Source organism: Rhagoletis pomonella, unplaced genomic scaffold (assembly GCF_013731165.1).
Source record: "Rhagoletis pomonella isolate Grant_MI unplaced genomic scaffold, Rhpom_1.0 Rhpom_scaffold_00006, whole genome shotgun sequence".
Lineage (NCBI taxonomy): Eukaryota > Metazoa > Arthropoda > Insecta > Diptera > Tephritidae > Rhagoletis > Rhagoletis pomonella.
Genome location: NW_023458560.1, coordinates 13,842,521 through 13,855,241, shown reverse-complemented (window position 1 = coordinate 13,855,241; position 12,721 = coordinate 13,842,521).

Genomic DNA, 12,721 nt, shown 5'->3' with positions numbered 1-12,721 from the left:
AGGGCCAGTGCAGGTAAACGTAATACTTTCTTTGATAATTGATACTAGTCGCACAATTTTTAAGGCAGGTATCGCCAATGTGCAGGTATGTTGAATGCATCTATCGGAGCAGTTTCCTTATAAATGTTAAAAATAATGTCTCAGATGCGCATTTTGGGGTAGGTATCTTATATGTGCACTTAAGCATAAAGGCCGCAAAGCAAAATATACTGTATTTCCTAATCCTAGTTTCTTGTCAGGACTTGACGTATTGTGGCCATCTTTTCAGTGGTAGATTTTACAGATCTATAGCCATACTGGAAAGGTTCAATAAGGTGATTAATAAAGTGCTTTGGTCTTAAAGGTTGTCAGCCAGGCTTTAAAAACCCAGCCTTTATTTCAGCGACTTCAGTTCCCCTGGTAATTTATGGACTTTTACGCATTTGGCACGGCTATTACTGGAGACAATGAAACAATGAGTTGTACGAGCTGCACAATATAGCTCCAAGATTTAGTAGCTATGCTGACAAAGGCTTGCTCTGCCTTTACAGGCGAAGAAAAAAATTGGATATATTTGGGGCTTCTATTTGGCGCTAGCTAGTAAGAAAAAGAAACAAGTGAGGTGGGCAATGCTGTGCTTCATTTCGGGCTATATCTCATGAGAACGCGCCACGAACACTTGCTGTAGATAACTGGGTTTTCTACCCAGTTGTCATCATTTCAATAAATCAATGGCTGAACTACGAAGGTGATGGATGAAAAAAATATATTAGGGCTGTTCAGGATATTGTGGAAATCGTCTTGGATTTTCGGTTGGAATTGAATTTGCAAATTTTATGCTTGCTATCATGGCAACCGTGTTCATTTTATTGTTGTGAATTAGCAAATGTACCGAAATTTGCAAATGGAATATCATATGCATAAGATCCTGCACAGCCCAGTTGGCTTGGTTTCTCTGAGCTAAGCACTACAACAACTACTTCGAAAATACACTGAGCGACAAAAACAAAAAAAAATTTCAAAACACACGAAAGAATCGATATCCTCGCGAAAATAGTAATGTATTAGTAATATAGTAAAACTGCGTTTTTAATTTTTCACTCTGAAGTCAGGATTTTTTTTCAAAGCACTTTGAAATGTTAAAGATATGATTAATTCAAAAAATTATTTAAAAAAATCAGTGCAATGTAGAATAACAATATGGGTATCAAACAATACATATATACATATATATTTATGTATATGTAACAATAAAGTTTTTTGGTTTACAAGGATGAATAGGTATTGAAATGACATTTCAATAAGTTTTATCTTTTTAAGTTAATAAAGTTTGCAGGACGAAATTCGATGATTAGGTCGTGCATATATTAGTCCCCAATTAATCATTTAAAAAAAAAAGTATTGTAATTTTTTAAGGATATTTAATGAAAAAAATTTTTTCACGAAAATTTTCCATACCCATTCGTCCTTATGCACCCAAAAATTTATTCTGTTATAATTCTAAAGAATTTTTTCCTCTATATGATACCCTTATTGTTATCCTACATTAATAATAGGTTGGCGCTTACACTTATGTTAGTGTTTGTCCGAGCTTCTCCTCCGATTTGTGGCGTGTGCCTTGATGTTGTCACACAGAGAGGAGGGACCTACAGTTTTGCGCCGACTCCGAACGGCGATTGTATTTTTATGAGAAGCTGTTTTTCATTGCAGAAATACACTCGGAGGTTTGCCATTGCCTGCCGAGGGGCGACCGCCGTTAAGAAAAACCGTTTTTTCTACAATTTTTTTCTCCCAGGCCCTGCGGAGTAGAAGCGCGCATTGCTTACCACTACACCACAGCGGCCTACATTGCGCCGAATATTTTAAATAATTTTTTGAAATAATCATATTTTGTAAATTTCAAAGACCTTTAAAAAAAATCCTGACGTCAGAGAGAAAACTAAGTACGCGGTTTTACTTTAATGTACCCATAGTTCCATTTACTGTCGCATGGTGTTATCTGAAAAACCCTTATGTAAGATATGGGTTTGCACATAACAGTCACGAAATTCAAAACTATTCCACATGACACCAATTATTTCGTCCTGAATGTAAAATTGCAACGTTTACATATTTATTAAAAAATACTTTGCGGTTCAAAATTCGAAATGAGAGACATATAAACCTACCTACTTGCATATCAATTGCGCATTTACTCTACATGAAATTGGTAATATACATACATATGTATGTATATATGTATATACTAGATATATTCACATTCATTTGTACATGCATATTTATGTGCATATGTGCTTCGGCAACAATTACACTGTCACCACTTGCAACACGACCATGCTGGCTAATCTATCCAGGCTATTTGCATATTTACATATGTGGCGGAAACCTGTGCGGTCCGATGCACCACAACAACTCCTGCCTCTCGTTTTTCCGCTTTCAACTTTTTTCCCATTTTTCTTTAGTGCGGCTCCGCTATGACTTTAGCTTTATGCCACTCACGTTGTTGCAACAAGCCATCAGCAGACATTCGGCTCATGCAATTTTTGTATTTGTTCTTTCAGTTTACTATTGCATTTGTGCTGTGTCTCTGCTCGTTGGCTTGCCCATTTACTTGTCCGTCCGCTATTGTTTTCATTCTTATGAAAAATCGTGTCTGTTAGTTGCTTTTCGATTTTTATTATGAAGCCTTTTCATTTTACGACCACCTCTCACACAGACTGGACTGCAAATAAAGCCAACGGCCAGTAGTCACTAGCCGCCAGTCGCCAGTCGCCAACCACAAGGCGGCAAGCGCAAATGCATCATCGAGTGATAGCAGCGCCAGCGGCTGAGACAGGGACAGAGAAAGACGCCGAGGCATAAGCAGCAACATTTGCATCTTGAGCAGCGGATTCGCCTGCTATACACAGGATAATGCTGAGCACGTTCTTAATGAAAGTGGTATAGGCAGCAGTAAAGTGGCGGCACCAACCAGCGCTCGTGAGTGCACTGCCAACGTCAATGTGGCAGTGGCAGTGGCAATGACAATGGCAATGGCAATGGGCATGTATTTGTTGCCAACGATGGCAATGGCTTTGACTTAGACTTTTCCACGCTTTCATTGCAGCTACAAAATGCTGGGAGGCAGCAAAGTCCACCAAACACTGCTTATTCTGCCACATCGCGCCAATCTGGCCATTGGCAACTTCCAGTTTCTATTTCGCTGTCAACATTTGCATTTATTCTGCTGCCAATTCTTGTTTCATTTCAGCCGACCAAATTACGATGACGTTGGTGGCGGCTATGGCGCATTGGCCAGCTGCCAAGAATTATTATGTTCCGCGCACCGAGTGCAACAACTGGTTTTTTATTACTATCTTTTTTTTAATTGCCTAGTTTTCTCCAAAGTATGTACTTGCGAGCATGTATGTAGAATCGGAACTACTTTTTATTTTTATTTCATTAGTAGAATATTGGGTTAAAATTGTCGGTGGCCTATTTTCGTGCTGCGTTTGTGCTTTTTGTATGCTGTCGCATTTGCGTGCCACAAATTCCGTTCCGAGGCGTTCAGAGGCAGTTGATCAGTTGAACGTCAATGCGATTTGTCACAGACATGCAATAATGCTTAATGATGCGCATATGGATTGGGACAATTTTAGTTTGCCAATGTAGAGCAAAAGGCGAACAACTCGTTTAATACATATGTATATATAGTAAGTACCAGGGACCGATCATAACAGTTATTGATGAAAATTGTCATTGAAGAATTCACTATGAAGAAAATGTTCTACAACTAAGTGAAACATACCAACCATTTATTTTTTCACCGAGAATGAAATTTAGAAATAAATTTTTATTTGGAATTTTTATGCAAAATAAAAAAAATAACGATTATTTTTAATTTTTATTTTATAAATCTAAGCTAACAATTATTTTTGATTTGTATCTAAACAATCTACAAATAACAGTTATTTTTAATTTTTATATTGTCTTAGATAACAGTTAGTGACTTTTACTTCTAAAAGTCAACAATATAAATCAGTCACCGACTTCTATTTTTTTCGTCACACGTATAAAAGTCATTATCATTTTTCGCAGTTAAGGGGGTGTTGGAGAACAAAAGTTTACTACAATTTATACAAGTGACTTTTATAAATATGATTTAAAAAAAACAGTCAGTGACTGACTTATATTCATGACTTTTAAAAGTAAGAGCCACTGGCTGATTTTTATTTATTACTCTTATAAATAAAAGCCTTATCTAAGAAATTTAATTTAAAAATCACAAATAAAAGTTATGTGCAGATTATTTAGACAAAATCTAAAAATAATTGTTATTTTGGATTTATAAAATAAAATATTAAATAAAAGTAAAAAAATAACTGTTAAAGAGCGATTTTTTTATAAAAGTTGTAACTGTTACGGTCCCTTGTATGTACTTAAATATGTTTGTTAAAACAGATTTGTTGGTCACCATATGAGCTGTTTATTTTGAAAGTACCATAAATCATTTTATGCCGTTAGAGTTCAGTGATCATTTACATGGCTCGAGCTCTGGCCCATGCACTATTCTACAAAAATTATAGACAAAGTTTCTTCTCAGCAGATAATGGCAAACTATCGAGTGTACTTCTGTCTTATAAGAACCACTTGCCGCTCGTAGATGAGATGAAATTTTATCGGTGCATACACACGCATTTGTATGGCAATATAATATCTGGGCCAAATATGTACCTAGCAAAACATCTATCTTAACAGCCAAAATGTTTGCCAAACGAAGATAACTATGCTACAGAAGAAATGCCTACTCTGTTTGACGAATATTGAAATAGATTCAATAATTAGTAGAAGAAGATGCATAGACATGGTCATGTCGAATAAATAAAATTCGAACGCCTGAAGTAGCCGTGACAAATGATATGTGTACCAAATGATAAAATTACTTATGAAATATTCAGGTTATTATATTCTACAGCAAATGATTGTATATTAGAGAAAGAGATGCACACGATCCTCTCAGTCGATGCCGATGGAGGTGATATCCCATTACCCAACCATGACTGAGCACTAGAATATGGTCGGATGTAAACGTACCTCTTGACTGAAAGCTTAATTTTGGTCTGATTAAGGACCAGAAACGACGACCTCTCTATAAGCGCCAACCATCTCTGAATTCAGCTTTAAAAACGTCACATGAGCATGTTGTACAAATGACTAAAGCCTTATCAGTGTGGCTTTAAACATAATAAATAAACACACCATAGATCAGGTACTTACCACATGTCGACGTAACATCGTCTGTGTAAAATGACGTTGAGCAAAACGTACCGATTTGTCAGAATTGTTTCAGATATGGGGACTTCATTTCAAGGGACATTTTAATGTGATCTTAGAGAAGATAAAAAGAGCTTAATCACCAAACCTCTCGTAAATAATTTTTTACTAAGCCTTGGCCATGTCTTACGAGTGGACGCAACCGCTATAGCGCAGAAAGTATTCGATGCGAAACGTGCTTGCTGTGCAGTAGAAGAGAAAGGCTTCCCCTGTAATAGTACGAGCAAATTAGTAATGCCGTGATATAGTAGATTACGTTGATTATTGCTCCGAAAGCTGTTTTGAAATATTTTATTGGAGTCATTCCAATAAAAGTCTTGGAGGAAAGTATTAACTCTGGATTTCTAAGATCTACAAAATTCTTTCACAAATAAAAGTATTACTGGAATAAGTTTAGCCCTTAACTACTCCGATAAAATAAAAAGTAATATATATTTCAGGCGGGTTATTCATTTTGGCGTTATTCTAATTTTTATTTCAACAGAGCATTTGATAAATGGAAGAAAGTATCGGCTTTTTATTTCGATGACGCGGCTTCGATTCTTGTTGAAGCCTACAAAGTTAGATGGGAAGGCGTGGTGATTTTTGAAATAGCAGCTATTATTTCAACCGCTTGGACTTGGTTGCTTTTTCATGTTTCCTAAAAGAAATGTGTAGCAGTTTTTTAGCTAGACGGCCCTCAATAATAAGACGATAACTTCCATCCCTGCAAGGTTCTCTTGTCACCCGTACCGTATTACTGCGAGATCAAAGGACATGCAGTTTCCGATGTACTGAACAGGGAAAGCTTATCGGATGTTCTTACAAGACAACTTTATAGACTCAGTTGGTCTTCTTCGCCTTATGCAACGAATTGTTCTGACAATGGAGACCGATTCCGGCTTTGCCTAGAAAAGAAAGGCTCCGCTTATTGTGTGAAGGTGAGTGCAAGCTGGTGGTATCGTGGTCTGCCAGGTAACGAGGCATATTAAATGCATTCACCAGATCTTCTTGGTTGCAGTGTCCCTAACTAATTAACTTTATACCTACCAAGATAACTGATCATTCACCATGAGGAATGAAACAGTGGTACATCTCATTATCTAGTATGGCTGTATTCGGCGATATGGGAACTTCTAGCTGTAAGTAACTGTATTGATATCTACAGGTCATAGCTTTGAGAAAATCTACCGTTATCGTAGGCTCCAATTTGGTATTTTCTTCTTTCCAGTTCTTCCAGCGCCTTTCTTTCGTTGTCTACGCATGGGTGTCGAGTCGAAGGACACTTCACTATGTATGTATATTGTGGAACAAATGTTGTTAACCAAGCGATATTCTGCTGAAATCCGCAATAAAATCTGCGTTTTGCAAACTTTAGTCCTAAAATTTCCGCGCCCATATTTAGGGATTTGTCGCCTTAAAGAAAAATCTTGCATACAAATATTATACCTGGATAAGCATTCTATCGGAATCTGCAATAAAATTTTACTTTTTGCAAAAAACTCGATGTTTAACACATTACCAAACATATGTTAACATAAGTTTTGGAAAACAAATTACAAAAAATTATTGATTCTCACAAAATAAACCATCTCGTCATAAAGCAAAATATTTTAAATATAGTTCTTGAAAACCCCCATTTTTTTGAACCACGTTTTTAATAGAGAATCAAACAAGGATTACGATGGTATAATTTTAAATCCCTAATTTACTGGTCTTCACTAGGCAAATTAACTTCAAAATGTTCAACTGTTAATAGCTAGCTTAGCTTTAGGACAACCTTGACCATCTAATATATAGAAATGTTAAGTCCGTTTCTTGGCTTTAAAATATTGTTAAGATGAAGTCTCTACGATCAGCAGAACCCGAGATATAACGATTTTAAGAAGTACATGATTAGTCAGAATCGCGAAAAAATTTAAACTTTGACAGATCATATCTCCGCAGAAAGAAAAGAAGAAAATAATTCCTCGATCACGTGTTAGCTTATTTCATGTATAGAAGTCACAAAAAACTGAGCTTTGTGTGACAACATCAAGGCGCACGCCACAAATCGGAGGAGAAGCTCGGCCAAACACTCACATATGTGTAAGCGCCAATCTATTATTATTATTATTATTATTATTATTATTATTATACTGAGGATATAAATTACACATCTAGGTCTAAGAATATACTCATAATACTTAGTATTTTAATAATGTAATTATCGAATTCACAGAAAACACGCTTCAAGTTATGCAATAAATTATACCATTATTTTATAAAAAAAAACAATCCTATTACTCCTGTATCGATATTTCTCTTTTGTTCTTTTCTAGCACTCCCCCCCCCATTCCCATTCAATAAATTTGCAAATATTAAATTAGCGTAAACGCTCACGTTTCGCAATATTTATCACATAATCTTCATAAAGCGGGCGCTTGAGCTGCCTCGAATTTCAGATGAAAAAAGCGATGTGCACACATTCAATCAGAATCAATGATTGCCGAGCGTTCGTGTATTCGGCATCTTTTTGTTGCGCATGCTGTTGTTGTGATATACAAGAGTGCCGCTCAAATTTATGTGCAACAACTCTCTATGACCACTGCGTCGCCGTAGCTTAACACACGCTAAAGCAATCAAGTTTTTTCTGCTAAATGTGGCCACAAACAGATGCGGCAGATGCTGTGTTCTTATATATCAGCCGGCAATAATTGGTATTAAGTAACCTAAGTACCCACCATTACATGAAGGCAGCGCAATCTGGCTGTCAGTAAGCGTCCCGAAGAAGAGTCTGCTTATTCACGTTGCTGTATGTTTCTAGCAGACTGGAATGGGTAACGCGAAAGCTGCATGAATGAAATGCGTCGTGCGCACACGCGCGAATTCTCCTAGTTGTAGCACTCTATCTATGAATCGAGCAACCTTTCGAACGACATGTGAGCCGGACTAACTTGTTGCCAGCAGTACGCCGTCTGAGCGTCTATCTGTCCATTCATTCGCTCGTTGCCCCTCGCCGTGTTCGCCCTTAGAGCTGCCTGCCAAAGTATTGGCTGACTGCCTGCGGCAATAAAAATAAAATAAACTATGAAATACAAGGCAATGATTGTTGCTCACGTAAACGTCCGTTGCCCGGTGCTCAGTGCAGTCATTGCAACGTGTGTCGATAAATTTGAATCAATTTTCAACTTCTCGTTCACTGTTCGCGCGTTCGCTGTTGTTGATCTTTTGTTTTGCTTTTATTTGAATCTTTTGCTCCACTCTAGGCACACAATGCAATTTCGCGCGGCCACAGAAATGAAGAATTACTTACTAACGAATGCACAATACTTACATTTGTTGTCTGTGGTTTTCATTGTATTTGTGTGTTTTATTTTTTTAAGTTCCTAGGGCAATCTAACGAGTGTATTTTGTTTTTTAATAGACTCAGGCAGTCAGATTTGCAATGTGTCTAAGCGCTACGTACAGTCTGTGCACGGCGCGAGATGCATCAGAAAAAAGTCATGTTGGGGGCGTGTGCGCAGAAAAAGGAAATAAATCAAAGGAACAGCATTGAAATGTGTTGTTCGTGTAATTGACAATAGTCGCCTTGTTATCCTTCTCGAGCAAAACTGAAAGACTCAAGACGCGAACTTCAAGTGATGAATATTCTGTAACAAAAGACTTAAGAAACGAACCCTCCTTGCACCAAGCATTTATAACTAAGCCTATCATGTTCGGTAGGAGCTGGCAGCATCTGAGCATTAATCAATGAAGCTGCAAACAGCCTTCTTCGAAGCGTCAGCCATTTGATGCCCCACACCCTGTTCAACTCGTCAAACAATTATGAGTATCCTCATGCTTACGTTCAGCTATTACTAAATCGTCAGTATCTTGTTCCTGATGATCCTATACCACATCCTGTCCAGTGTGCTTCTCAATGCGGTGCCTAACTGCGAACCCAGGATAGGAAACGGGAAGTTGCCTCCCTTGGGCACAAGTTTCTAGACTATATTCTGTCCTCTGTATTGTTAATAAAACAAACTTACTTTTACCACCAGCAGAAGACAAGAAGTGATTGATCTAACCTTAACCAACGAAATTATGGTGGATTAATTCAATAGCCGCTGTGGTGTAGTGGTAAGTAGTGCGCGCTTCCACTCCTCAGTGTGTATTTCTGCCATGAAAAACAGCTTCTCATTAAAATACAGTCGCCGTGCGGAGTCGGCATAAAACTGTAGGTCCCTCCTCTTTGTGTGACAACATCAAGGCGCAGGCCACAAATCGAAGGAGAAGCTCGGCCAAACACTAACATATGTGTAAGCGCCAATCTATTATTATTATAATTATTATTATTGTTGTTATGAAATCAATAGATGAATTTTATATTACGGCGCTGGCACTTTTGCTAAGCGTCTGGCTGAGCTTTCCCTTCAACTTTTGGTGTGCGTCTTAGTGTTGTTACAAAAATTGAGGGACTTAGAGTTTCACGCCATCTTCGAATGGCAATGGGTTTTATGAGAAGCTTTTTCAATTAAAAGTTCGTACATCTAAATTGAGCAGTTATATCTACATTATAAAAAAATCTGTGTCTCCAACAGTACCTAAGGATTTTGCTTAGTTAGTAAGTTTTTTTTGTTGTATTACTAGAACAAGAGAGACCGCGACCTAAAAGATCTTTTGTATCTCTTAAAAAGGGTCCCAACCCAGTATGGCCAAGATAACTTCGGCTTCCCTAATGAATCCTAAAATGGAATTTGTAGGCGAATTCCTTATAAGAAACGGTTCGACCATTCAAGATTTAAAATAAATGAATCTTTGGCTGGTCAACGCTTTTATCATGCGCGAGGTAGAAGCGGCATTCCGACTCTGTGATCACACCTATTCGGTGCAAGTGGCATGGCAATTGGTTGTGACCAAGAGCCTGGCCTGTCCAGGGCCCCGCACCGCTCCCCAGTGCTTACTGCGTTCCGAGTGTACCTAATCAGTAATTATGGGTCTCGAAGAGGACCAGCGGGGTCCACAGAATGGTTCAGGTCCCGAAAAGGCAGTTAGCGATCCTTCTCGTCCCAACTCGTCGACGACCTCGTTGCCTTCGATTCGACAATGATCTGGTGCCCTGCACAGTGTGTCTGTGTTTTTTCTGCCAAAATTTGTTGCGTTTCAAATCAGTCTATAACCAGCTTGGATTTGATAGTGCTGTTTGAAAGTGCCGGATGGCTGCGTGGCTACCTGAAAAGATAACTGGAAAGGCGCCCTTTAAATCCTATTTAAGGCTTGGGCCATTTGTTCATGGCAATTAAAAGTTTGGTGCTAGGTCCAAAGATACCAGCACCAGCTCTGTTCTCCATCCTTGAACCGTCTGTGTACCAGTGTATGTATCTGAGATCAAGTCAAGGGAGCCCATTTGCCCAATCGTCGGGATCGCGGATTATCATTTGGAACTTTCTGCCAAAGCATACCTCTTTATTCTTGGAATCAGAGATTCCGCTTACATTTTATTCTCTCAGAAAATCTGTTTGATCTTATACCACGTCGCTGCTAGACACGTATAACAAACTCTTTGAAACCCGTTTCCCGGGTATCAGCTTAAGTTATGACGCAGGCGTAGATACGGAAGTGTGCAGCACGACGGGATGAGCCCCTGTACTAGACTGTGACACAAGTCCCCGATGGCGTGCAGCCGAAGGTGATAAGGTGTAGATAATAGAGGCTGATAGGGGCTATAAGAAGAGATCGAGGGGCTAGTCTCCAATTGGTCCACACCCCCTATCTTTGGAGGAAAGTTAGCGTAGTCTTCATTCCCAAATCGAGGAAGGAAAATACAGGAGTATGTGCTCGAAGTTTTACCAATTAAAGATGCTATAATTTTGTCTATTTTGCTTTTTTTCTTCAAGAATATCATTTCATCCTAGGAACTATTCATCTTTAGCGCGGATAATAACATCGAGTCTGCCCGTTAATACTCCACAGGCTGCACGAATGTAGTCTAGTGGTATTTTTTATTGAACAGGATGTAAAGGTAAATCAACTAATCGCCGTGAAAGGATTTTAAACGATACTTCGTTACTTTGGGCGCAAAAACAATTCGGTAGAAACCTTTGGACGTTTCAATAAGACTCGTCACCATCGCGTAAGGTTTTCATTTCTTCGACAATGGCCACTTTATTCACCGGACTTAAACCAAATGGATTTTTCCATATAGTCCATTCCCATGGCCAAAGTATCAGCTGAAAAATATGAGACAATCAAAGCCTTAGAGATTGCTTTTCGCCGCCACTGGGGCAAAATACCACCAGACCACATTCGTGAATCCTGTGAATTATTCTCGGTCAGACTCGCTGCTAAAGGTGGATACATAGGACAGTAATATACTTTTCTTAAAGCTTGACATGTTTTTGTGATAAACTTTAAATAGACGAAACTATGAATGGCTTTGTAAACCAGAGGTTTTTAAATTATCCGTATGTTCTTGTTTTTGGTTCTTTCGGGCTGAAATGCGGTTATTGTTAAATGGTTTTTCAGTTTTATGTACTTATTTTTTTGTTCTGCTGGAACTATTTTTCGGGACATTTTGAATAGTGTTTCAATCCTTTTAGTCCCATTTATCCGGATCCAATTCCTTAATTCTGTGCATAACTGGTAGACAGTTGCTTAATGTTTACCAACATGCATACCAAAGTGGAAATCTCTGCGAATCAGCTCTGCATGACCTTAAGACAAAGATCGAAGTGGAACTCGAAGCAGGAGATTTCAGAAAGGGAGCCTTTACTGATGTTGGGGAGGTGTTTGACAACTCTGCCTTTGACTGTGTTAGCTCTACGGTCATTCAATGGACGAAATAATTATATAGCGTATACACTCGAAGTTAACTAGGAGATTGCTAACTACGTGGGAGGAAGATGGCATTTGTACCATTGTATAGATTGGATGAAGGTTTCCTCGGTATTTCCATCCCTATTGTGGTGTTAGGTTTTGGGCTTCCTGCTCACAGTTGTGCACTACTTTCTGCACATCCAAGCTAACGGGGATGATGTTTGTACAAAAGTATCAGGAAAAATGTCTCAGTGAAGTCCGTGCAAAAATACAAAGAATACAGAATAAAATTAGGGACAACCGTGGTCGTCTTGTTTACGCGGAAAATAAAATTGGCAGGCTTCAACATTTTCAATCATTCTTTGAAAGTGAGTGAATTTATCATGGGGTAACTCCAGAAATGAAGCTGGCATGGAGAACTATGCAGAACTAAGTGTTTCCAACAACTGAACTAACTGTTCGGCGGCTCTAATGGTTTATTTTTTTTAAAGATGTTGCGATTGTGTGTCAAATTTCCTTAGATTTGGTTGCTTTTTATTTAATTTTCGGAATTTTCGCAGAATATTGTTATGGTTGAAAGCATGTTTTAATGTAATCTGCAGTGCATAGATTTCTTGTTGACTCTTCGCTTCATGTAGCCAGATGTAGCTCTGTACTAGAATCTGATTCTACA